General features: G+C 37.5%; 1 long non-coding RNA gene across 2 annotated transcripts in view; it reads right to left on the bottom strand.

The window, feature by feature from the left end:
* Positions 1-23,935, bottom strand: part of LOC115607832 — a 135,047-nt gene that overhangs the window by 8,747 nt on the left and 102,365 nt on the right. The window contains exons 3-7 of one of the 2 annotated variants that reach the window (XR_003991357.1): positions 17,922-17,986; positions 13,223-13,380; positions 12,432-12,530; positions 5,573-5,771; positions 226-425 (exon numbers count right to left, since the gene is read on the bottom strand). This is a non-coding gene — a long non-coding RNA (uncharacterized LOC115607832). The remainder of the gene's footprint in view (positions 1-225; positions 426-5,572; positions 5,772-12,431; positions 12,531-13,222; positions 13,381-17,921; positions 17,987-23,935) is intronic. The other variant, XR_003991358.1, reaches the window with a different exon arrangement.

The following is a 23,935-nucleotide window of genomic DNA, read 5'->3' as shown; positions in this document are numbered from 1 at the left end:
TGTTCCCATATAATGCTTCTGAACTCAATATACTTTAGCATATCTGACATCAGAATCTTCACCCAGGAGGCAGCCTACTTGGAGACAAACCTCTTTTTCTCCATTTAGGTCAAATTCATTCAATGTGATTTTCTATAACAGCAACTGAATGCATTAATCAAGAAGCTTTCAATCAGCAAAAAGCTCGAGGCAATCAAATAATTGAAATTTTCAAGACTGCCTTACCTGTGCGAGTTTCTGGTATATGATGCTTTGCTGTTTGCCAGGCTTCATCCAAACGAGAGAAGCATGTAATGTAAGAAGTCTGACAGAAATATGCCAGACCTGCAGGCATTGGTGGAAATCAGTACCCTTTATCTGAAACAGGTTGCAGAATTGCTGCTGGTGTCTCTACCAGAAGTAGTTTGTAGTACGTGAAAGATCACCTAAAGCGAATGGCAATAAAATAAATATTACAGACTAAACTCCATTTCCATCACTCCAGAAGAAATACAGTAACTAAACTCCCCTCTAAGAAATTAATCTTTTTGGTTTTTTTAAGTTATTTACTGCATGACAGTTTCCAAATATCAAGGAAATAGTGAAGGAAAGAATTATTTGTTTTTAGAACAAGTTGAAGTTATTCACTAAAAAATTGTTTTGCTGGGAGAGAAGGTCATTATTTTTAAGAGGCTATGATAAAATACAGAACACAAAATCAAAATAGGTAACACTTACCAAAACACATGAAACACAAAAAGCAAAATTCTGAAATGCTATATTTTTCCATATTTTCTTCTCTCTGGTCTTTTGTCATTACAGCCAACATACCTTGGATTTATTTTTCCCTAACTTTTTTTTTTTTGTCAATGTGCAGAAGTGTTTCAACCTCCATAGATTAAAGCTATTCTCATCACAGATGCCTTAACTGCTGGTGCAGATCCCTGGTTTTAAATACCTGATTGCAGTGTAGGTCTATCTTATAAATAACATAGTTCTATCATTCATATCTGCTCTAAATGCAAGCTCCTACTTACCTACCAGCTGTTTTCTTCAGGTTCTACATACATCTTTCACAGGCTCTGGATAGACTTGTTTTTCTTAACTCCCTTCTAACACACTACTTAAGCTTTATGATGCATCTGTAACAGCAGTACTGAATGAAATCTAAAGAATCATGTCTCAGTAGTTCATGGTACTGCCCACATCTCCAGCCCCAGCTGCCCTCACAAAGTTGACTGTCCTTCCACAACACCAGCTCCTCAGTGGCAAAACCATATTATCAAGTGTTTCCATACTATTTCATTTATACACCGGATATAAAAAGGCAGATCCACTGTGTTGGTTAACCCCCTCCAGTGGGTATCCTGTCCCATTTCAGCTGAAAACCAGCTTATACCTGCTTCATAGTTTTCCTCATGTATTTTAGTATTATGCAGTAAACAGACTTGCAATTAAGCAGGTCATTTAAATGTATAGAATTTCTGGTACTAAGGAAGATACATATTTCCTCAATGGCTTTAAACTAACATCTCCCCTGTTTAGACAGTGCTCTTAATCTGGCAACAGTTAACATATATAATGATATGCATGTAACACCCTTCAAGAAATAACAGCAAATGTCTTAACATTTTTAGTAACGTTTCTGAGCTGCTCACCTTAAGCAATAGTTTCAGATTTTATCAAAAAATCTTGAATAAAGCATTCATATTTTAGGGCAAAATAAGAAAACTGTGGGTTTATATTCAATTTGCAAATCATGCTTTTGTATCTAAATCACTCATCTGTCTACTCTTGAAAAGGAGAAGAATTTGCTGGGATAATTTTTGGAATAGAATTTTTTTCCTTTCAGACAGTTTCAAACAATGTGGCCCTTTCATGACTCCAGACCGTTTTTTCCTCCCAGCCCAACCCAATTGGATTACAAATATTTTTCATTATCTGATCACGTCACTAAGATCTGTTAGTCTGTGATGCACAAGCTGCAAAAGTCCAGGTTTGCTTATAGCAGGACTGTGCCAGTATTCTTCTTGGAAAGGTCTCCAAACAGCTGAAGTTTACACTTGTTGTCCCAGTAACACAACTACTCAGACTAGTAACTACAACCTCGGTCCAGTTCTCATCCCATTGCAAAGCAGCAGCGTTAGATTGCTGATTCATGCAGCTAGGTTAGGCAGAAATGCCTCCATAAAGGCACCCTTCCAGAGGAATCAATACACTGTCAGCTCAGGGAGGACACTTACTTTGACCTACTTATAAATGTTTGCACTTTCACCTCTTTCCCAAGATTATTATAAATTACTTTGTCCTTTAGCTATAGGCTGACATTGCTGGTTTTTTTCCAGTGTTGTTCTGAGCCTCTGTGATGATCTCCTGCTCCCATTTTTAGGTTTCTAAATAAATCTCTATACCTTTACATTTGCCTTGTGCTTGGCAACGTACCTGAAGCACTGAGAAGTCATCAAATTGTAGCCTGTTGCTACAGAGTCCAAAAATCCACAAGTTTATATTCTGCCTATTTCTTTCAATTACTACTTTAAATTTCCAACTATTGGAAAAGTATCTGACATGGCTATCTTTCAAATTCTATTTTTTCAAGAAGTGAGGCTATTCCATTTTAAGAACTGAAAATCTGTCTTACTCTTTTAATTAATCATTTTGAGTCTGTTCACACAACATGGCCCTTTGGATGTTTTTGATTTCTCCTACAACAAAGTGCCTATTATTGTTTCTCTATATTTCTCCCCAGATTGATAAATATCTAACTATGGACACAGCAGTGCTAGACTCTGCTTAGAGCTTTCTTCCTGTTACCTGCAGAACAGGTACTTAACACATCTTGCTGGTACATTGCTGACCACACATGAAAAGCATATTGTATTCTTAGTCACACACACCCCACCCCCCGAGATGGTCCCTAGGCTTTAAATTGATATTAATAAAACAAAGGAGTTCTTTCCAACTTCAATGGCATATGATGAGCTGCTCTGTCACACTGTTCATAGAGAGTAGTTTTACTTTGAAGCCATGCAGAATACTGAAAGTGGAATGAAGACAACTTGTCTATCAAAATGAAAATACAGGCAAATGTGACACTCTTTTTTTTCAACCCATAGTATTATTTTTTGTGAATTTATATGCATGAAGCAAAGGAAGTAAAAACTATAAAAAAAAAAGTAAATTACCCATAGACATCAGAAGCTTTCTTCAAAGCTAGATTTCCTCTTAAGAAAGACACTTCTGCTGCCTGTCATGTATATTTATGCATTTCCTCTTATACAGCAGTTTTCCTTCCCCCTGACAGCAACAATGTGAACTTTGCATAGTGACTGTGAATTGCTCTGAATGCTCTCCAAGTTTTATTATTATTTCAGTTCCTTAAAAAGTATTAACAACAATTTTCAGAGGACACATTGCAATTTCAGCAATCCAAACACATTTGACAAAAAGTAACATTAGCCCTGGGGGCAATACAGTCCCCAGGCTAGAGATTTTCTGATTGCTTGTCTCAAGACAATCAGGAACAAAGGGTACAGGGCCCAGAGGCTAGAGAAAATTCCTCCAAATAGATAACCAAGCTACTTTGCCTGGAAATTGTATCACTGCCTACAAGGGAATGATATATTTTAGGTGCTCTTAGAATTTTTCCTTCTTCCCCCTGCCTCCCCCATGACAGATAAACTGTCTAGTGTGAATCATGCTGCATGTAACATGATGAGTTACTGAGGACAAGAATCTGGAAATAAATGTTTTTCATACATTGAGTTCATATGCATTTCGCTGGAAGACTCAGAAAAAGGAGTGTTTGATAACCGAATTACTGTGCTTCCTTACTGAAGTCACTTCCTGACAAGCAGCCAAACTAATTTTTTAAAATAAATGAGAGAGCTTGAGTAACCCAGTTATCTTGGCTAGTCACAATTGGTGCAGTATTATTCTGGCTAAAACAACCTGTGTTATTACTTTACTCCTTAAACAGTATGTACAAGCCAACTAAAAACATCATGAATTTATCATAGCATTCTGATTTCTACATTCTAAGAGGCAAAACCATTTACAGCAAACCACTGCCAAAGATATTAACACTACCTTCCACCTTAACCTTTGTTTTTGTTTTCCTCCCCAAAGTGAAGTCCTCTTCAGGAGTGGCAGGTAATAAATTATATTTTCATAAAGTATGTTTAAAATACATGCACATACAAGAAATCCCAAGAAATCCCAACTTCCATCTGAAACTCGAAATAAGCATAAGACTATTCCCAAAGAATTTAAAAAGCAGGTTAATCGATGATATCTATAGAAGGCAAAGTAGTTCTGAATATGTTTGCAGGACTTTTTAATATACCCGAAATTAAGGAGAACATGCAAACTCCAAACAGCTCAAAAAGCTTTTGAAAGTTCTATTAAAGCCATTCCTGATATTTTACTGCAAATAGGTCCCATCCTCAATAAACTTCTTTCATGTTCTGCCATCATGTCAATGAACCTTTGTAGTCATGCTTTGTCTTCTGTAAGAAACCAAGCCAGAGGAAGTGCTTTGGGTTTTTTCCACTTTTATAGTAGCTACTTTTCCAATGTTATGTCCTTAATTCAGAACATTTGGCTGCATTTTATAAATGCTCATTGAATCTTGAGCAATAAGCTTGAAAATCTCAGAAGTTCTGCTGACTAGAAAGCATCCTGTTTCTGCATATCAGAGTGCTTATCTACACAAATAGGACTGATAATCAATCTAATGCTTAAAAGTTATCAATCCTTTATGGGAATACTCTTAAATTAGTATAAAAACTTCTGTGCTACTGGAGATGATAGACCCTCAAGTAGAAGTGATAAGATTTACAAATGCTCTTTACCAAATCCATCACCCTCTTGGCCCTCTCCTACTGATAAAAAGGCATAATGGCCTTTCTAGGCATACTTCAGTTACTTTGGCACAAAGTCTGAGCCTGGTTACACAGCTTAAGCTACTTTAAATTTACCTTTGTTGAGCAAGTGACCAGACTTTGTAATGAAGTGCTTAAAGGGAGTATTCACACAAGCAGAATGTTCCACAGAGTGACTGCAACAGCAGCAATAGCTTTCCAAGCAAATGTGTGTTTAAGATGGTACATCATTGTATTATTGCTCAGCATATCTCATTGTTGCATTCTAAAATGTTGGAAATTGACACTGTCTAAATGCAGGGCTTTATTAGTAAAAAGACAAACATTACAGGAGCCTGTCCACAGCACAGTGATCAGATTGCATGAAGACAACTAGAGATCATTGGTCACTGAAGCTCCCAACCGATAATGACTCTAGCAAATGGTAACCAACAAATTTTATAGAAATTATTCCCTGGTAAACGAGCGTTTCCCTGAAATAAAGAAGTGATACTCCATGAATGAGCTGCTTCACTAGCATCAAAGGTTTTAAAAATAGAAAACTATTTTTAAACCTAAACGAAACATGCTATTTGTTATAGTGGACCTGATATCAAACTGTGCATGGAAACAAACACAGACACTGCGTTCAGTACTGGAAACTGAACTGTGAAAGAGACAACAGTATCCAGGGTCATATTTGTTAAACGTTATCCCAAAATAGCACTTACTTTTGATGATTACTTTAAACTAGCAACAGGTGCTGGATATAGAAGCATCTCCACTGTTGGCACTAATTTCAGGTTGTTCGCAGCTGACTTGGACTGGATGCGTCTCGGTCGTTATGGCGATGACCTGTGGAGAGTTTTTAATGGTTGCAGGAATAGCGCCAGTGGAGTTTGAGAGAGAGATGATGAGCATGTGAGGATGCTGCAAAATAATAAAGCATATTTAAAAAGCATAAGGTAATAAACAAAACTACTCATAGATTTAATGTACAAATCTCTATAGAAATTACTTCGTACCTAACCAGACTCAAAAGTGGTAACAAATTCACAGTGTATGAAACACTGTAGTATTGCCAGTGTAAAAAACCTAACAGTGAATACTAACAACCTACATTAATGGCATCCAAGATGCATGGGGAATTCTAAAACATCAAAAATGAAAATACTCTGCAACTAAATTCACTCTTTAAAGTAGAGGAGCACTTAACATTACTGCACAGTGAAGTGATCATTCTTAAATACATTACCTTCTCACCTAAGTTTTAGATGACATTAAACCACCTTCACAAGCCCTATGAATTTCATTGATTTAGACTTCAAAGACTTATAAGATTAAAAGAGATAAATGTGCAGACTCTCAATTTCAAATTTTAATTTTCTGTTTCCAGTTCAGGTGAAAGTACAGGGTGTAAATTTCTGTTTATAGAGCATAATTTAATTGATTACATCATTAATAGTCTACCACACCACTCTGTCACTCTGTTTACTTAGCTACAAAAGAGGAACCAACCCAATAACTATATGAACATCCAACGGCATTTTCAAAATGACACCTACCTGCCATATCTGAATCACTCAGACTATTTCAACAGATTTATTATACATGTGTCTGAATGAAACAATAATTGCAAGGTAATACTGTGCAATAAGTAATAATTACTGAGCATTTCTTCTATTTTCTCCTCCTTCCTTTCCTTTACCTTCTTGCTTCCTAGGGCAAAAGTTCACTAACACAGGACTATCCCATCTGTTTGCAAGACGACTGTTACTACTTTGGCTCTCAGCAACTTCAGTTTACAAATATTTGGCTGCAATAAGAGATGATGTGCTTTTTATTGTTAGAGTTTTTTTCACCCAGAAAGAACTCTCTCACAGAACTGTTATTAACTCCACCTTAATAGTGATAATCAGTGGTTTAATGAGTAGATTATTATTTATTATCATGATTTATTTTCATGCTGTAATATTCAAAACTCCATAAAGGATCAGGACTACACGCTGTAGGAATCTAGAGAGACACTGCTTTTATGCTGGAGAGGTTACAGTTTTATCAGAAAACAAACTAGCAAGCAAACAAACAAAAACCCCAAACAGGAGAATCAGAAAATTCTAGCTGATAGTAAAGTAACTCATTTTTGTTGCTGACTTCAAGTTAATAGCTAATTAGTTGATAACTTGCCTTAGGGGAAAAGCCTGTAGATATATTAGCTAAATAAACTGAAAACCAGCATTATTTGAAAGGTTACAAAGTGAGAAGAAGGATACCATCTGACTGACGGGCATAGAAAATGATCTCCCCGGCAATATTCTGCCCTAAGGCAGCTAAAGCAGCCCGAGTAATCTGACTGCAAGTTTGTGTAGCCAGTGCCTTGCAAAGCCTATGAAACCAACAGAGCGGTACAAAGTAACTGCACTGTATGACAGTGAGTGACCAACTAGAGTCATAAAAGACCCATCTCATAACAGTAAACAATTCATGAATTTCAAGATAGAACTTGTTAACACGAGGATATATAAGACCGTTTATTGTTCATTTTTTTTTACATGTAATGGAAACACCATTTGGTACAGAAACTATTAACAGTGTTTATAAACACCAGGATATGAATCACACAAAAATAGCTTTTTTGGTTTACAATGTCAGTGCAAAAATAGGTTGCTTTGGAATGTTCAGGAAAGTGTCTTTAAAAGCTTTGGATCAAATTTACTGATCTTACCAACTGACGTAGTGAAAGGCCAGAGTTTGTGCCTTTACATTAACCATTATTTGCATGTTGATTCCAAAGGAATTGATTCTAAATATATGTAGTGCTCAATATGTCATAAGGTGTCCAAAATAAGCATGGGATATTTCTGTTAAAGAATGACAAAGAACTGTACACGTAATTCTGAGCATCAGTTTCAAAACTGTGCCCCTTGTTGTAACCTTGTTGTAGATAGAACTACTGAACATTCACAGGCTATTTATGGCTTTATGGCAACTCACCAAGTTATCCAGTGTAAAAATAGAGCCTTATGCGCCATATAGGCTTCAGCCAATTTTTGACAAAAACCAGTAGAGTTTGTTAAATAGACTTTTTAGCAACTGAAATCCAGATTTTTAAAAGTCAAGTACTTCAGGTGAATTTTTCCCAAGACATATGTCTAACTGAACAAAAGTCAAAGTGAATTTTCATTTGCTATCCTCCAACAGAAAAAAACAGCCCAGAAAGCCACCTGTTGATTGGACTGCATCAAAAGAAGCGTGACCAGCAGTTCAAGGGAGGTGATTCTGCGCATCTAATCTGCTCTTGTGAGACCCTGCCTGGAGTACTCTATCCAGCTCTTGGGCCTCCAACATAATAAGGACATAGACCTCTTGAATTGAGCCCAGAGGAAGGCCACAAAGATGATCAGAGGGCTGAGAGAGCTGGGTTTGTTCAGCCTGGAGAAGAGAAGACTCTGGGGAGACCTTAGAGCAGCTTCCAGTGCCTAAAGGGGCCCTCAGGAAATCTGGAGAGGGGCTTTTCACAAGGACATGTAGTGAAAGGACAAGGGGCAATGGCTTTAAACTGAAACAGGAGAGACTTAGATTAGATATTAGAAAGAAATCTTTACTGTGAGGGTGGTGAGACACTGGAAAAGATTTTTCAGAGAAGCTGTGGCTGCCCCATCCCTGGCAATGCTCAAGGCCAGGTTGGACACAGGGGCTTGGAGCAAGCTGGTCTAGTGGAAGGTGTCCCTGCCCATGGCAGGGGGTTGGAACTAGATGAGCTTTAAGGTCCTTATCAACCCAAACCATTCTATGATTTCATGCTTTGATAGTTGGGACAGGAGTTGTGCTCTGGAATACACACACGAAAAAATGTACAATGGGTTATTTCTTGCATTGCTCTCTTTGTTACCCATTGTCAGACATATTGATGCACCAGAATGAGAAAACTGCAAACAACATCATATCCAAAAATCAAAGAATTAATCACTGATTATGGTTTTAAATGATAAGCACAACAATTTCCTTTGAATCATTCATCAAAAAGATTGGGAATTCAACTTCTGTCATATTTCACCTTTTACTGAATAAGTCATTTACATTCCTTTTTATTTTTCCATATTATGAGATCACTTCCAAAGCTTAAAATAACTTGGCAGTTCTACAAACATTTTTCTGTTTTCTTAACATTTCCTTGTTTACTTACTACATGCATTAGGTTTTTGAACAGTAGTTCCCGGCACATTTGTAAAAGCTTACAATATTCTTTAATGGGAAGATAAGGGAGCTCTCTAGTCACACACAGTGCAAGTTGAAGGGCTCAATTTTGGAAATCTTTATTGAGCACATCCTTAAAATGATTAATCCTATTGATTTTAGCAGCAAAACTATTTGCTAAAGTGACTGCTCACTAGTGTGGAAAAAATTATAAAATTGGGTCCAAAATGCTGAAGATCGAAAATTGTGAATTACTACTAGGAAACAGTAAAAGATGAAGTTAAATAAAATTAAGGCTCATTCATCTTATTATTTATAATTTTCCAGGAGGTTCCTTGACTGTGTGGAAGACAAGTTCCTCTTGCAAGTAACAGAGGAGCCGACACGGAGAGGTGCCATGCTTGACCTCGTGCTCACCAACAGAGAGGGGCTGGTTGCGAATGGGACACTCCAGGGTAGCCTTGGCTGCAGCGATCATGAGATGGTCGTTCGAGATCCTCAGGACAGTGAGAAGGGCATGCAGCAAGCTCACTGCCCTGGACTTCAACAGAGCACACTGTGGCCTCTTCAGGAACCTGCTTAGTAAGGTTCCATGGGATATAGCCCTAGAGGGCAGGGGAGGCCAAGACTGCTGGTCGATGTTCAAAGATCACCTGCTCCAAGCTCAGGAGCGTTGCGTCCCAAGTAGAAGGAAATGTGGCAGGAGGGCCAGGAGGCCTTCATGGATGGATAAGGAGCTGCTGGGGAAACTTAAGAGGGGAAAAAGAAGCTTACAAAAGGTGGAAGCAAGGACAGGCGACCTGCGAAGAATACAGGGACGTTGTCCGGGAAGCTAGGGACTAGCTCAGGAAAGCTAAAGCCCAGTTAGAATTAAATCTGGCAAGGGATGTGAAAGATGGCAGGAAGGGCTGCTATAGGTATGTAGCAAACAAAAGACAGACAGGGATAATGTGAGCCCTCTCCAGAAGCTATAGGGAGAACTGGCTACCCTGGATTTGGAGAAGGCTGAGGTTCTCAACTAATTCTTTGCCTCAGTCTTCACCAGCAAGTGCTCTGACCACACTGCCCAAGTCTTGGAAGGCAGATGCAGGGTCTGTGAGAATGAAGACCTTAGGCCCACTGTAGGAGAGGATTACGTTCGAGATCATCTCAAGAACCTGAATGTACATAAGTCCATGGGACCTGATGAAATCCATCCATGAGTCCTGAAGGAGCTGGTGAATGAAGTCGCTAAGCCACTGTCCATCATATTTGAAAAACCACGGCAGTCAAGTGAAGTTCCTGACGACTGGAAAAAGGGAAATATGACCCCCATTTGCAAGAAGGGGAATATGGAAGACCCAGGGAACTACAGACCAGTTAGTCTCTCCTCTGTGCCTGGAAAAATCTTGGAGCGGGATTCTCCTGGAAAGCATGCTAAGGCACATGAAAAACAATAAGGTAGTGGGTGATAGCCAACGCAGCTTTACTAAGGGGAAATCCTGCCTGACCAATTTGGTGGCCTTCCATGATGGGGCTACAGAACGGATGGATAGGGCAAAGCATTGACACCATCCACCTGGACTTGTGCAAAGCATTTGACACTGTCCCGCACGACATCCTTGTCTCTAAACTGGAGAGACATGGATTTGATGGATGGACCACACTCAGTGGATAAAAAATTGGCTGGATGGCTGCACGCAAAGAGTTGTGGTCAACGGCTCAATGTCCAGTTGGAAAACAGTAACGAGCGGTGTCCCTCAGCGGTCGGTGTTGGGACTGATCCTGTTCAACATCTTTGTCAGCAACATGGACAGTGGGATTGAGTGAGCCCTCAGCAAGTTTGCTGATGACACTAACTTATGTGGTTCAGTTGACACTCTGGAGGGAAGGGATGCCATCCAGAGGTACCTTGACATGCTTCAGAGGTGGCCAATGCCAACCTTATGAAGTTTCACCAAGCGAAGTGCAAGATCCAGGCACAGCTACAGATTGGGTGGAGAAGAGATTCAGAGCAGCCCTGCGGAGAAGGACTTTGGGGTGTTGCTTGATGAGAAACTGAACATGAGCCGGCAGTGTGTGCTCGCAGCCCAGAAAGCCAACCATATCCTGTGCTGCTTCAAAAGAAGCGTGACCAGCAGGTTGAAGGAGGTGATCCTGCCCCTCTACTCTGCTCTTGTGAGACCCCACTTGGAGTATTGTGTACAGTTCTGGTGTCCTCAACATAAGGAAATGGAGCTGTTGGAGCAAGTCCAGAGGAGGCCACGAGGATGATAAGGGGGCTGGAGCACCTCCCGTATGCAGACAGGCTGAGAAAGTTGGGGCTGTTCAGCCTGGAGAAGAGAAGCTGCGTGGAGAGCTCACAGCAGCCTTCCAGTATCTGAAGGGGGCCTACAAGGATGCTGGAGAAGGACTCTTCATGAGGGACTGTAGCAACAGGACAAGGGGGAATTGGTTTAAACTTGTGAATGCTCCATCCCTGGCAGCGTTCAAGGCCAGGTTGGATGGAGTCTTGGACGACATGGTTTTGTGCGAGGTGTCCCTGTGCATGGCAGGGGGGTTGGAACTAGATGATCTTAAGGTCCTTTCCAACCCTACCTATTCTATGATTATCAAACATGCGTATTTATGAAATATTGCCAGTACATGCATCAATTTAAGGGAAAAAAAAAAAGTTAAATTCTTATTCTTTTGTAATTTTTAATTTACAATTCATTTACGTTCTTAAACCTTTTCTCTATAATCCTGATGTTTACAGCAAGTGTTACAACAGATTCATAATATAACTTTTGTAAAGCAAGTCAGATACATAAATGCTTCCCTCTAATGTAATCTCTGACTATCTCTGACCACAGATGACCCAACTTCTCTAGCAACAAACCGCTGCTTCTTTCTGCTATAATCTATAATACTTTGGTTAAATCTCAAGGTATTTTCCACTTATAAGAAACGTACAGAGCTCTCAGAATATTATCCCGTAAGTGTAAATTTTGCCTGTTGAAACTGTTCCACTTTGCAAAAGTCATTAAAAGAGTTTCCATAAGTGTATGAATACTTCTATTTCATAATGGCAGAGAGAGCATATCCTAGATCTCCAATAAATGTGTTGCAAACTGCGCTATATATACTTCAGTCTATACACTTCACCTCTCAGTGTAACATGTTTTGGGACTGACAAGACTTTATGATACCATCTCTCAGAACAGTCAAAATTTACTGGTTAGGCTTTGATGTATAAAACTAAGACCTGGAGTGCCTGGAAACCAGGGCGTAATTTATAGAAATCGCCAAAACATTTACAGTTTGGGTCAGTGCAGCTCCAGTGCAGTTATCTGATTTACTTCAGATTAAGAACTTAATCATCCATCATAATGTACTGCAATTCACTCTTTGACAGTATAAGACACCATTTACCTGGCTGTTTTGATTTCTTCAGTTCTTTAACTTTTACAGCAGCAGCTCAATGTCCCATTGCATGAGTTGGGTATATCGCAGGAGACTTGTTCACATTATCTTTAAGAAAAGTTAAAATCTTAAAATTATTGCAAAACTCATAGGAATTCATATGCTCTGAAAACAAGAGAATGGTTAAAACAAAAAAACCAAAAACCAAAAAGAACTACCAAAAACCAAAAACAGACAGGAAAAAAAAAAAAAAAGAAAAGAAAAAGCAAAAAGTCAAAGGTGACTCCTCCTGCTCCTGCTAGGTAGTAATATATATATAAGGAGGTGAATCTAACTTGGAACACCAGACATGAATCCTAAAGTTTTGATCACCACTGCCATAAATATAGTACTTAAAGAAATTAATACCGAATCCATGAGGTCTCTTATCACCACTCCAAAAACTCAGAACAATAGGAATAGTTGAACTACTCTAAATTTTTTTAAATGACACTGAAATTAATTTGGTTATCATCATCTAGGGGATCTCTCTCTCAGATGCTGTTGAAAGGCCTAGATTTTTAAAAGGGCTTAGGACATACTTTCAGAATTTCATGAGTCTTTGCAGCATATACTGGCTGTTGGTGCTTGTACTACATTCAGCACAGCATGCTCACAAGTTGACTGAGGGCTATGTGTACAACCTCACTGAATTGTGAAAATTAACAAAAAACCCACAAAACAAAACTAAAAACCACCACAACAAAACCAACCAAAACCAAACAAATCCCAAAATAACCAACCAAACAAAAGCCACCTACCTTTTCATCAATATTAACAATCATCTCTGGAAAGATTTCAAACTGACTGGGGATATTTGAAATTTTTCTCAAATTCAGCACAAATTTCCAGCTCCTTGGAAAGGTCTAAACCATTTTGGCTATATGTTTTTAATGAAATCTCAGACTGAGACAGACATCTAAAAAAGAAAATAAATCCCCAAATCAAAGTTTTATGAAGTTACAAGCAGCAGAAAATGCAATTGTATAGGAAGAGTTATGAAGAAACATTAACATAATGAGTGGTTCTATCTATCCCTCCTATACTGCAAATGTAGATACGTTTCTCTTTTACAAATACTACCTATGTGGTTTCATTGCAAGTAATTAATTTTTATAAGACTTAACTAGAACCAGAAAAAATATAGTAGAAACTTTATTTTTAATAAAGGAAACATACTAAAATAGCAGCCTTCCAGTACCTGAAGGGGGCCTATAAGGACGCCAGAGAGGGACTCTTCATTAGGGACTGTAGTGATAAGACAAGGGGTAACGGTTTCAAACTTAAACAGGGGAGATTTAGGTTGGATATAAGGAAGAAGTTCTTTATTGTGAGAGTGGTGAGACACTGGAAGAGATTCTTCAGAGAAGCTGTGTCTGGTCCATCCCTGGCAGTGTCCAAAGCCAGGTTGGATGGGGCTTGGAGCAACCTGGTCTAGTGTGTGGTGTCCTTGCGCATGTCAGGGGGGTTGGAACTAGATGATCTTAAGGTCCTTTCCAATCCTAATCATTCTATGATTCATTCTGATGTATTTTATAGAGGTAATGTTTTAATGCCCTGCCAGGGGAGTCAGGCAGTCTGGATTCTATTCCTATCTCAGACCTAAACCATTAGGCAACTCACTTCATTGCTCTGTTCTTCATCCCATATTCTTGAATGAGATAATAACATTTGCCTTAGTATTTGGTCCCTTCAAAATATAAATGCTTTATGGCAGAAGCACTTACTTCCTATATATGTCCAGCTCCCCAGTGGCTTGGATTTTGTTTTGGTCTTCTAAATGATCATTTGTTTTAGTAATAACACTGGAAATACTCAGCATTCATTTTCTAAGGCTAAACCCTACGATAAAGATCCTAAATCCTTATTGAACTGCCTACATGAGGAAGACCTATATAAGAGATAAGCAAAGAAAAAGAGAGATAACTCAAAATTAGAAGAAAATTACTATCTCATCATCAAAATCACTGCCAGTTGCAACATGGCAGTTAGAAGCATCAAAGAGGAGGGGAAAAATCAGTGTAAATTATATTCTGGTTCTTCAGAACAGTAAGGAAACAGATTTACTTCTAAATCTCTGGTTTTAAATTTTAAAATGTTTAAATAAACTTTTTTTCTTTTTCCAAGCTTTGCACCTGCTTACCCTTTATTTCTTTGTTTGTTTTAGTTCTTCAGTTGTTTTTTCTTACTTCACAGTGAGTTTTGCTTTTCCTAACAAGAGTTCTCATTCAGACACTCCCTTTTATTATTTCATGTTTATATTACAAACAAATATTACAAACAAACACAGATACAAATTCCCGCAACATATTCTCGGAATTGTCTTCATTATTTAGTTTTCTTCAGAGCATGTCTACTTTTGCTTCACGTGAACCCTAGACGAGATCTTCCTGCCTACACTGAGAACCTGCGAAGAATTATGCACCCTTCAGATTTCCTATGGATTCCTGGGAAGAGTTGACATATGGCCTCCCCCTTGCAAATTTCAGTACTGCCAATGCAACTTCATTGCCATGCATAAAAAATTGATTAGAAGTCAATGTGAGATCAGCACATAAGATGACAAGATACAGCCCAATGCAGGAACAAGAGAACTGTGCTACTGCTGCTAGAAACTATTTTTAAACATATGCACAACAAATTTTCTTTGTCAAATAAACGTGGGAGAACTTTTTTTTGCCTACAAAGCAGTGCTTCCTGATAGGATACTGTGTTTATCCTTTACTACCCCTGCTTTTCCACAGGATTCAGTTATAGCTTATTGTATAGCCCCCCTTCCCACTGTGAAAGCTCAATGACAAAGGAAAAAATGACAAAAGCTAAAACCAGCCACATTGAAACCAAACATGATGGTTGCATAGGAGTTGTTGCAGTTTGTTTTCTGTAGCAATAAAATCATTAGTTCCTTTTGCAAAACTTGGAAAAGAAATATACAAACGCAAAAATACAGATGGTAAATTAAACACTGCAGAAGAAAGATATATTTATGAAAGAAAAAAAACCAACCCAAACCAAAAACTAACAAACTCCAGCTAAAGCAATGAAGAATTTGAAACTAGTACATTTCTAATGAAAGGATGTACCTCAGAGTAGCTTGGACGTACTCTAGTAGAGACGCCAAATTTAATGTTATTTTTAGCCACGGTTGGTCTGGTCTAGTACATCTTCAGAGTGAGGAAATGGAGGCATAAAAAGGTAGAACTGCTCCACTAATAGATTAAATTCTGAGCCTCCAGTTAGAAAGAAGATTCATCTTTCTCCAACTTTTGGGCTGCCATTTCACCTGTCCCACAATTAGGTAAAAATAAAGATAGAAATAAATACCATATTTGCAGAAATGCATACAAAATTTAAAAAAATTACAGGTTATCTCCAGAGGTCCCTTCCAACCCTTTTGTTTCACAAAAGGGAAGTTACTCATGAAATTTGGTCTGGTCTGTTCTACTTTGGAAGTTTCAGGCAATATGTAAAGATCATTTTAGTGTGCAGCATCGCTCACTTCAGACAATGAACATCACTGACATTTCACTGCAATGCTGATTTAGAAGAGTAAGTTTATACCCATCATAGGGAAGTGCAGCTCTTTGTTGGTTTTTTTTTTCCTTTTTTGCAACATTATTTGAATTTAAGCCTAGCTTTTAAGTTCTACTGAATTTTCTCAGCCTTCTTAATTAAGGAAAAGGTGTTAATTTTTTATATATATGATATATTACTGGAAAACTACATTATCTTAATATGAAAAGTTATGTTACTTTTAAGACTGTAGGACATGTTAAGCATATTTAATTCACTGACAGTAAACCACCGTAACATGAAGTTCTGAACGAAACAGATTTCCCTCTGTTTTAGTAACAAGTCCGACTAAACCTCCCTCCTCTGAAAGCTGTATTTATTTTGAGTTAGTTGATTAATATGAGGAAATTTTGCTCAAGTGGTAGTATTTACATGCTAACAACAACAACAAAATGTCAAATATTGCTATATTTTCACATACTTTCCTGCCATAAATATATGCTTGGTTAGCCATGATTTTTTCATAATCTTTAATAATCACCAATGCCTTTGACATTGAAATGACACGAAGACTCATTGAAGTTCTAATAAACCTATGAAAAATTTACATTGCTAAGATGTAACTTATAACAAGGGGGGAAAAAAGAGACTTTCTGGAACTAGAGTTCAAAGTAATTCTCTACAGATCAACAGAGTTTCATGTGAGAAATATATCTTCTCTTGGTTTTAGCACAAGCTCCTTATCTACTCTGGGCAATCTCAAAAATTATTCTTTGACAAGAACTTATGTTAAACGTTCCAGTGGTATGGAAAACTATGCTTCTTTTTTGTATTAATTAAAGAAATTATAAAAAGCAATTGAAGAACGGGCAAGTCATATAGGCGGGTGGAGAGCGTGCAAAAAACCTTCCTTGGGAAATTACCTGAAAAATAAGTTTTGATCAGATGAACTCTCTTAGTATGTTTAAAACTCATGCATGTCCTGAATCAAATGCAGTTGAGCTTAACAAGAATTTAATTCCAGATGTAATAACAAATGCTAGAAACAGAGTAATACAAAATCCCAGAAAGTGACTGAAAAATCCTAATAGTGTGCAATCCGGTAGACACAGGGAACTGTTAATACCACTGAAAGAGCAATGTACAACTGAAATTGCAGGAAAGGAACCGACATAAGATTAAAAATAAAGGCTAAACAAAACCTTTACATAAAGGAAAAAAAGAAATTAATCTAGAAGCTGTCAAGGAACCTAGAGGGTGTAATGTATTGAATGAGGCAATGCCACAAGGAAACAAATGTCAAAAGAGATAAGAAAAGTGATGAGAATGCAATAGGCAAAGCGTCAAGAGAATGACATAACTGAAGAAGTACAACAAGAAAACATGGGCAATAGGATGAGACATGTCCTTTCTGAGATCACCAGTCTTCACGTTCTGAATAAATGATAAGTTAATCAGAATCAGTAATAAAATCAGGGAGGGAAATTTTGGGATCCGATTTGGGACAAAGAAGTGATATTAATGTATAAAAAAGCTGGGAACAAACCAAATAATGGTCAAGATGGTTATAGTTTCATTGCCATTTAAAAATTCATATTTATCAGCATATGAAAGAATTGTGGTGAGAGGAGATAGAGGAAGCAGAGGAATCTGTTCAAGGCATTATTTAAAACTCAAGTCCTCCATTGTCCTGAATTGTATCTCTCCCTGGAATAACCTTATGACATCTTTGCCTTTTTAGAACTTGGAAGGAAAGCTACATAAATAAATAACTACATTTTTCCAGAGTCATGCAAAGGATGAAGGCTGTGCTCACAAAGGCCTAATGAACACTCTGGAAGTACTGCATGAAATGAAGTCATTCAAATTTCAAAATGACATACTAGTCACTTTTGCTGTTGAAACTAGAGCTGCTTGTGCATTGACACAATTGACAGATTTTTGTACCTGTTCAGCTCCACAACGTCCATGGTTCAGAGCAGCTCCCAGTTCACTTCCAGCGCAGTGCTCACCTAAACTCAATTAGAAATCAGAAATCAAATGTTTGTCCACTGCCTTTTGACATGTGATTCAGTCATATAATTCATAATATCGTCTAACATACACTAACAGGATCTGAGTCCTGCAAAATGTGATTATTGCAACTTCTATTTTCAATTAAGGAAATACGGAAGTCATCAAATATAGAATTTGTAGTCTCTCAAATAAGCATTTCTTCCTTTCAGCTTCAGCTTTTACTGTAGCTAGCATGTCTCTACCTTTGTACTTGAGTAAAAAGAATATGTTTCATATGATGAAATAAGACGATAGCTGATAGATTTTTACAGCCCTCTTACATAAACCTTTCATTCTGAACATTCTTCAAGATATGTGTATTTTATGGTAAATTATCCTTATGTCTAGAGTTTACTTTGAGGACTTATTTCTTCAGCAAAACTAGTCCAATACTCAGTATATCCCTTACATGTTTAGCTAACATTAAAAAGGAAGAAAAATCTAAATACTCTATCTTCTCAGAAATATCAATGTAAATTTATGCTTTGAGCCACACAGATGGATGCAAAGATATGAAGACTTGCTTCTGCTTGTTTGTTTGTTTCCAGTAGGGTTAAGTTTGATGCACATACGCATACCCATAATCCTGCAGACTATAGCTCCGAATTAAGCCTGATGCTTTCTCTACTGCATACAATAAATATGCTGATACTACTTAGGCAGCAAAAAGGCTACTGTTTGGCTTTGTTTGAAAGTTAGAATTAATATCAGACAATTGCCATTGTTTCTACAGCAAGGAGAGTTCCTTCAGACAAAGAAGTTATGAATAGTAGATGATAAAGACAGTTGAATTGAAAATAATTTTAAATAGCAGAGTAACGGAAAAAGTATTTACAATGAAAACTAAAATAACATAAAAAACATTTTATATTTTCAAACTGAAACAGATACAGACTCAATTGTATTACAATGGGTATAATAAATAAAATCCATGCTATCTAATTTTCTAGTAAGCTTCTATGCAATAATGAAATAAAATGCTAAGACAACCAAAGGATTTTGTAAGAATCTGTAAGAATTCCGCAATATTAGAATCTTTTCCTGTTTATTGTCTCACAGCAAGAACTATTATTCCTATACTAGCAGCTCTAGTTATTGTGCTGGCTAAGTTACAAAGCATTTATTTCTGTGTACCATTTTTATCCTCAAAGTCTCACGGGGTTCAAACTGGATTTTATCAAGACATAGTCAAGTGCATCATTTGCAATTTGCCAGTGCCCCACTTTTTGCTGTGTTAAACAACAGTCTGGCAGACCAGCTGTGTCACGGGCTTCTAAAACATGCATCTTCTTATCTATCTATTTGTAGAAACACTGACCATATATTCTTATTTTATTTATTATTCTTATGATATGTAGATTTATTTTTCAAAAAGAATACATAGGTCTTACTGCCTGAATAAGTTTAGTCCTATTTCATTTCAATTTGTAAGGAAATTTATTTCCTAACAATCTGCACACATTCAATAGAATAGTCCTTAAGGGCATTGTCAGGGTACCTGACCACAATGTATTAAGGACAGTATCCTTATTTTACCCTGCATAGATGCAATCAAACAGAATGGAACCAAATAAGGGGATAACATGCTATTCTGACTAGTTCCAAAGCAATTTTGAATAAGGAAAGGTTAAAAAATAAATAAATAATCCCACCTACAAGAAACTCAAAGGACATATTTTTCTGTAATGCATTCCACAATACTAATAATTTGCCTTTAGTTCAGTTAAACGATTAATTATTGTTAATCTTCAATGGTACTCAGATGAACTCTTCCTGCATTTTCTAGGAGATAACTGTGTTGGTAAAGAGAGACCAAATGTAAAATACTTGGCCGGTTTTCCCCACTAAGAATGTATTGCAATTAGCATCAGCCCATATAAGATTCTTTTTTGTCTACACATCTGAATGCCTAAACATGCCTACCACAAATTAACAGATTACCTAGAAATGGTATTATATTAATCCCTGGTGATTCTAAGATTTTGGATAGGGCTAAGATACCAGTAGCTCTGAGTTTTAGGCTTTTCACCAAAATGTAATTCAGACAACTAGTTAGAAAGAAATCTCCTGAAAAAGAACTGGTTACAAACAACATCTGCAATTTAATCTTCATTAAAAAAATATAGTATAGTATTTACTAGGTGTGTCGCACAGGGAAAACAGAGCAGTAAAATACATTGCTATCTTATCCTTAAGTTTACATCTGAAGAAACAAAAATGTTCTTGTACTCATTGTCCCATTGTATCTCTACTAGATCAGATAAAGAAGGTGTGTTCTTGCTGTCTTTGAAGTTGTATCACTCACTTCATTGATAGTGGGATTCAAGCTGCATGTTTAAACAGCATCTAAACAAAAAGCTTGAAAGGCATTGTATGTAGTTTATGCAATAGTATCCACACTTCAGTTGTAAGTACAAGATATCTTGTTCTGTTATGAAAGTACGTGAATTATTAGAGTGATCACTGAAAAGCTCACAATCATAAGATCTACATTGTTTCTTATCAGTAGTTCTTTCCTGTCCCATGGAAACACTGTTTAAATTTAAGCAACTAGCCATTGAATAACAGTAAAATTCTTCAGGCTTTTAAAGATACATTAGAATTCCTTTTCTTCCTAAACATGGTAAAATTTTGCTCAGACACCGCACCCTGGAAAAACAAATCTGAATTATTCTGTTAAAGAAAAGGCAAGGTTCCAGTGGCTCAATGAGTTATCTATCCCTGGCATCAGCTGATTCTCAAAGGTTCTTCAAAAAATGTAACACAATTCTGGTCAAAAATAATGTGTGGGAACTCACTCATTTCATAAATATAAGGAAATGAACTATTTTGCTGAACACTTCCTAAAGTTCCCCCTTTCTTTCTCCATCCCATTTGCGTCTCCACCTCCTGCACCCCCGCCTAAAATAACTTTCCTATCTGCACATGCATTCTGTTGAATCACAGAATCATAGAATAGTTAGGGTTGGAAAGGACCTTAAGATCATCCAGTTCCAACCCCCCCTGCCGTGCGCAGGGACACCACACACTAAGCCATGTCACCCAACGCTTTGTCCAACCTGGCCTTGAACACTGCCAGGAATGGAGCTTTTACCGCTTACTTGGGCAACCTGTTCCAGTGCCTCACCACCCTCACACTAAAGAACTTCTTCCTTATATCTAACCTGAACTTCACCTGTTTAAGTCTGAACCCATTCCCCCTTGTCCTATCGCTACTATCCCTAATGACCATAGCCTTCCTTCTGCTGACAGTAAACACAGGTAAATAAAAATGGATAAAGATGCGCTTCATATCATGAAGATTTTTCTTCTGTTTTTGTGGATAGTTTTGTTGTCTACTTGTCCTGGGTAGCGCAAAGGGCTGCATGGTGCTGAGTTACCAGCTGGGCTTAAACCACGACGCTACCTTAGCACTACACTGCTCCCGGGCAGTGTTCAAGGCCAGGTTGGACAGAGCCTTGGGGACACGGTCTAGTGTGAGGTGTCCCTGCCCATGGCAGGGGGGTTGGAACTAGATGATCTTAAGCTCCTTTCCAACCTTAACTATTCTATGATTCTATTATTAAAAGGGACCTAAAACTAGCTCTCTGTGTTTAGTCCTCACCTGATTTGGACTTGTACATCTCTCCTATCTTAGCATCATAAAGTCTCTTAAATCACAATCTTCCTCATGCCCTCAACTAAGGATTTTATTTTAATAAAAAATAAGATTTCTCTTGTTTAATGATTATACAGAAGTCTTGGGGGGGGGGGGGGGGGAATCTTTTTTCCCCTCCCCTTTCCTTTGATATATTGGAAAAGAATGGTATCGTAAAGAGACATGATTTGCTATCAAGGACTATCTATACTTTCATCTTTATCAGCAACGCAGTTTACAGTAATAAATGAGCAACTGTAGACAGTAACCTAAAATATCAGAAGAAAACTTGTAGACATACTTTAGGAACCCTGATGTACTGACAACAATTTCTGAAACCTAATTTTACCCTGTGTGAACAGGTACCCTTGCTTTGAAGTACTAACATGTAAAACACTTCTCAAATTTGATATAAAATGGAATCTGTAGAGAGCATGGGTTAAAAGGCAGTCTTCAGGAGACATTTTCATTGTTCACTTGTGCATTTTAGAAAATGCTGCCCCATTGTAAACATATATCCTGGTTACACCCATTGCGGTTCTCAACCTAAAGGCACCTCGAAGTTCTAGTTTTGGGTCTCTGAGCTCTGCTTGTGAATAGGACATCTGTGAGGGCCTATTTGTGTTACTGTATAACTACACCAAATATACAGCCAGGTCTCTGTACTAGCTTTGTATTTTCCACTTTGTACATTATTTTGATTTTTTATCACCCTTCACAGTTCTACATGGAATAGAAGCATAATGACCCAACTCCACCCGAGCCGGGTATTTCCTGGTAATTAATTAATGGTAGTTAAGGGATTTTAGATTTGCTGTTGGCACTCAACTCAATGAATTGTCAACCATCAGGAAATACCCTCCCCTACTTGTCCTATCTGCCAAATTACTAATTAAGAATCTAATACCGAAAAGCAAACAACGGTTTTATGTTATTAGTTTCATCCACTTCAATGAAATTAATTAATTAATTAATTAACTGCCTAAAATCTGAAAAATAGGCAGTTAACATGGTGTACCAGTGACTATTTTTACTTGTGGAAATAGATTATAAAATAACATAAAGCAAAAATATACGTGAAGTAATAGAAGAGATAGGCAACTGCTTACATATCATGTCCTTAGGAAATCGATATAACTATTTGGTAAGGGTATATACATTATTCTTATAAATGTTGCTTATATCCAGCTTCTCGTCTTCATTTTATAGCTGAGTACAAATGTTGGAAAGCCAAAAATTTAACGGAAAATATTTGCGTTTTTGGTCTGTACCTGCTAAATAGGAAGAAAAGCATAAAGAAAAGGAGCGAGAAGAAAGAAATGGGGAAGAAGAGGAGGAATGGGGGACAAGTGTTGAAATGGGTCACATTTTGAGTGACTGAATTCACAAGATCAAATTTTAAAAAATGAAAGCCAAGTGGGGCTGTTCACCTTCCACCTTAAAATTCAGAACTCTAATGGCACAACCAGAATATTTGGGAATTAGGGTCAATACCTCTGTGCATCCCTTAGAACAAATATTTCAATCAAACGGCACTCTTGATTCCTTAGTCTCCTACAGGAGATTCTTATATTCTGCAGTACCTATTAAAAAAAACCCCAATTCTTCCTGTAGAAATCATTCTGTTTTAGAGAAAGTACAAAAGCATTAATTACACCAATAATTTCCTGCATAAATTATTCTATTTTAGATAAAATACAAAAGCACTAATTGTGCCAAAGAACCAAAGCATGAGTTCTAATGCAGACAATGAATCAGAGGTGCCCATTAACAGCTTATTTACAGTGTTGTAGACAGCAGGAAACACCCCTGCCTGGTTGCTCAAATTAATATTAATTAATTAATGTTAATTAATGTTAATTAACAATGTTGGTTGTTAATTAAACCAAGATTAAAAAAAAGTTGAACAAAACGTTAAGATTTGACTGGAAATAAATTTGCCTCTTTTTTTGCATAATAAAATAAATTTTCATATTGACTGTTAAGACGATAAGAGGGCTGGAGCACCTCCTGTATGAAGACAGGCTGAGAAGGCTGGGGCTGTTCAGCCTGGAGAAGAGAAGGCTTCAGGGAGACCTCATAGCAGTCTTCCAGTATCTGAAGGGGGCCTATAAGGATGCCTTATAGGGGGAGGGACTCTTCCTTAGGGACTGTAGTGGTAAGACAAGGGGCAATGGCTTCAAACTTAAACAGGGGAAGTTTAGATTAGATATAAGGAAGAAGTTCTTTACTGTGAGGGTAGCAAGGCACTGGAATGGGCTGCCCAAGG

Source organism: Strigops habroptila, chromosome 5, assembly GCF_004027225.2.
Source record: "Strigops habroptila isolate Jane chromosome 5, bStrHab1.2.pri, whole genome shotgun sequence".
Classification (NCBI taxonomy): Eukaryota; Metazoa; Chordata; class Aves; order Psittaciformes; family Psittacidae; genus Strigops; species Strigops habroptila.
This window is presented reverse-complemented; position numbering and strand designations above follow the sequence as displayed.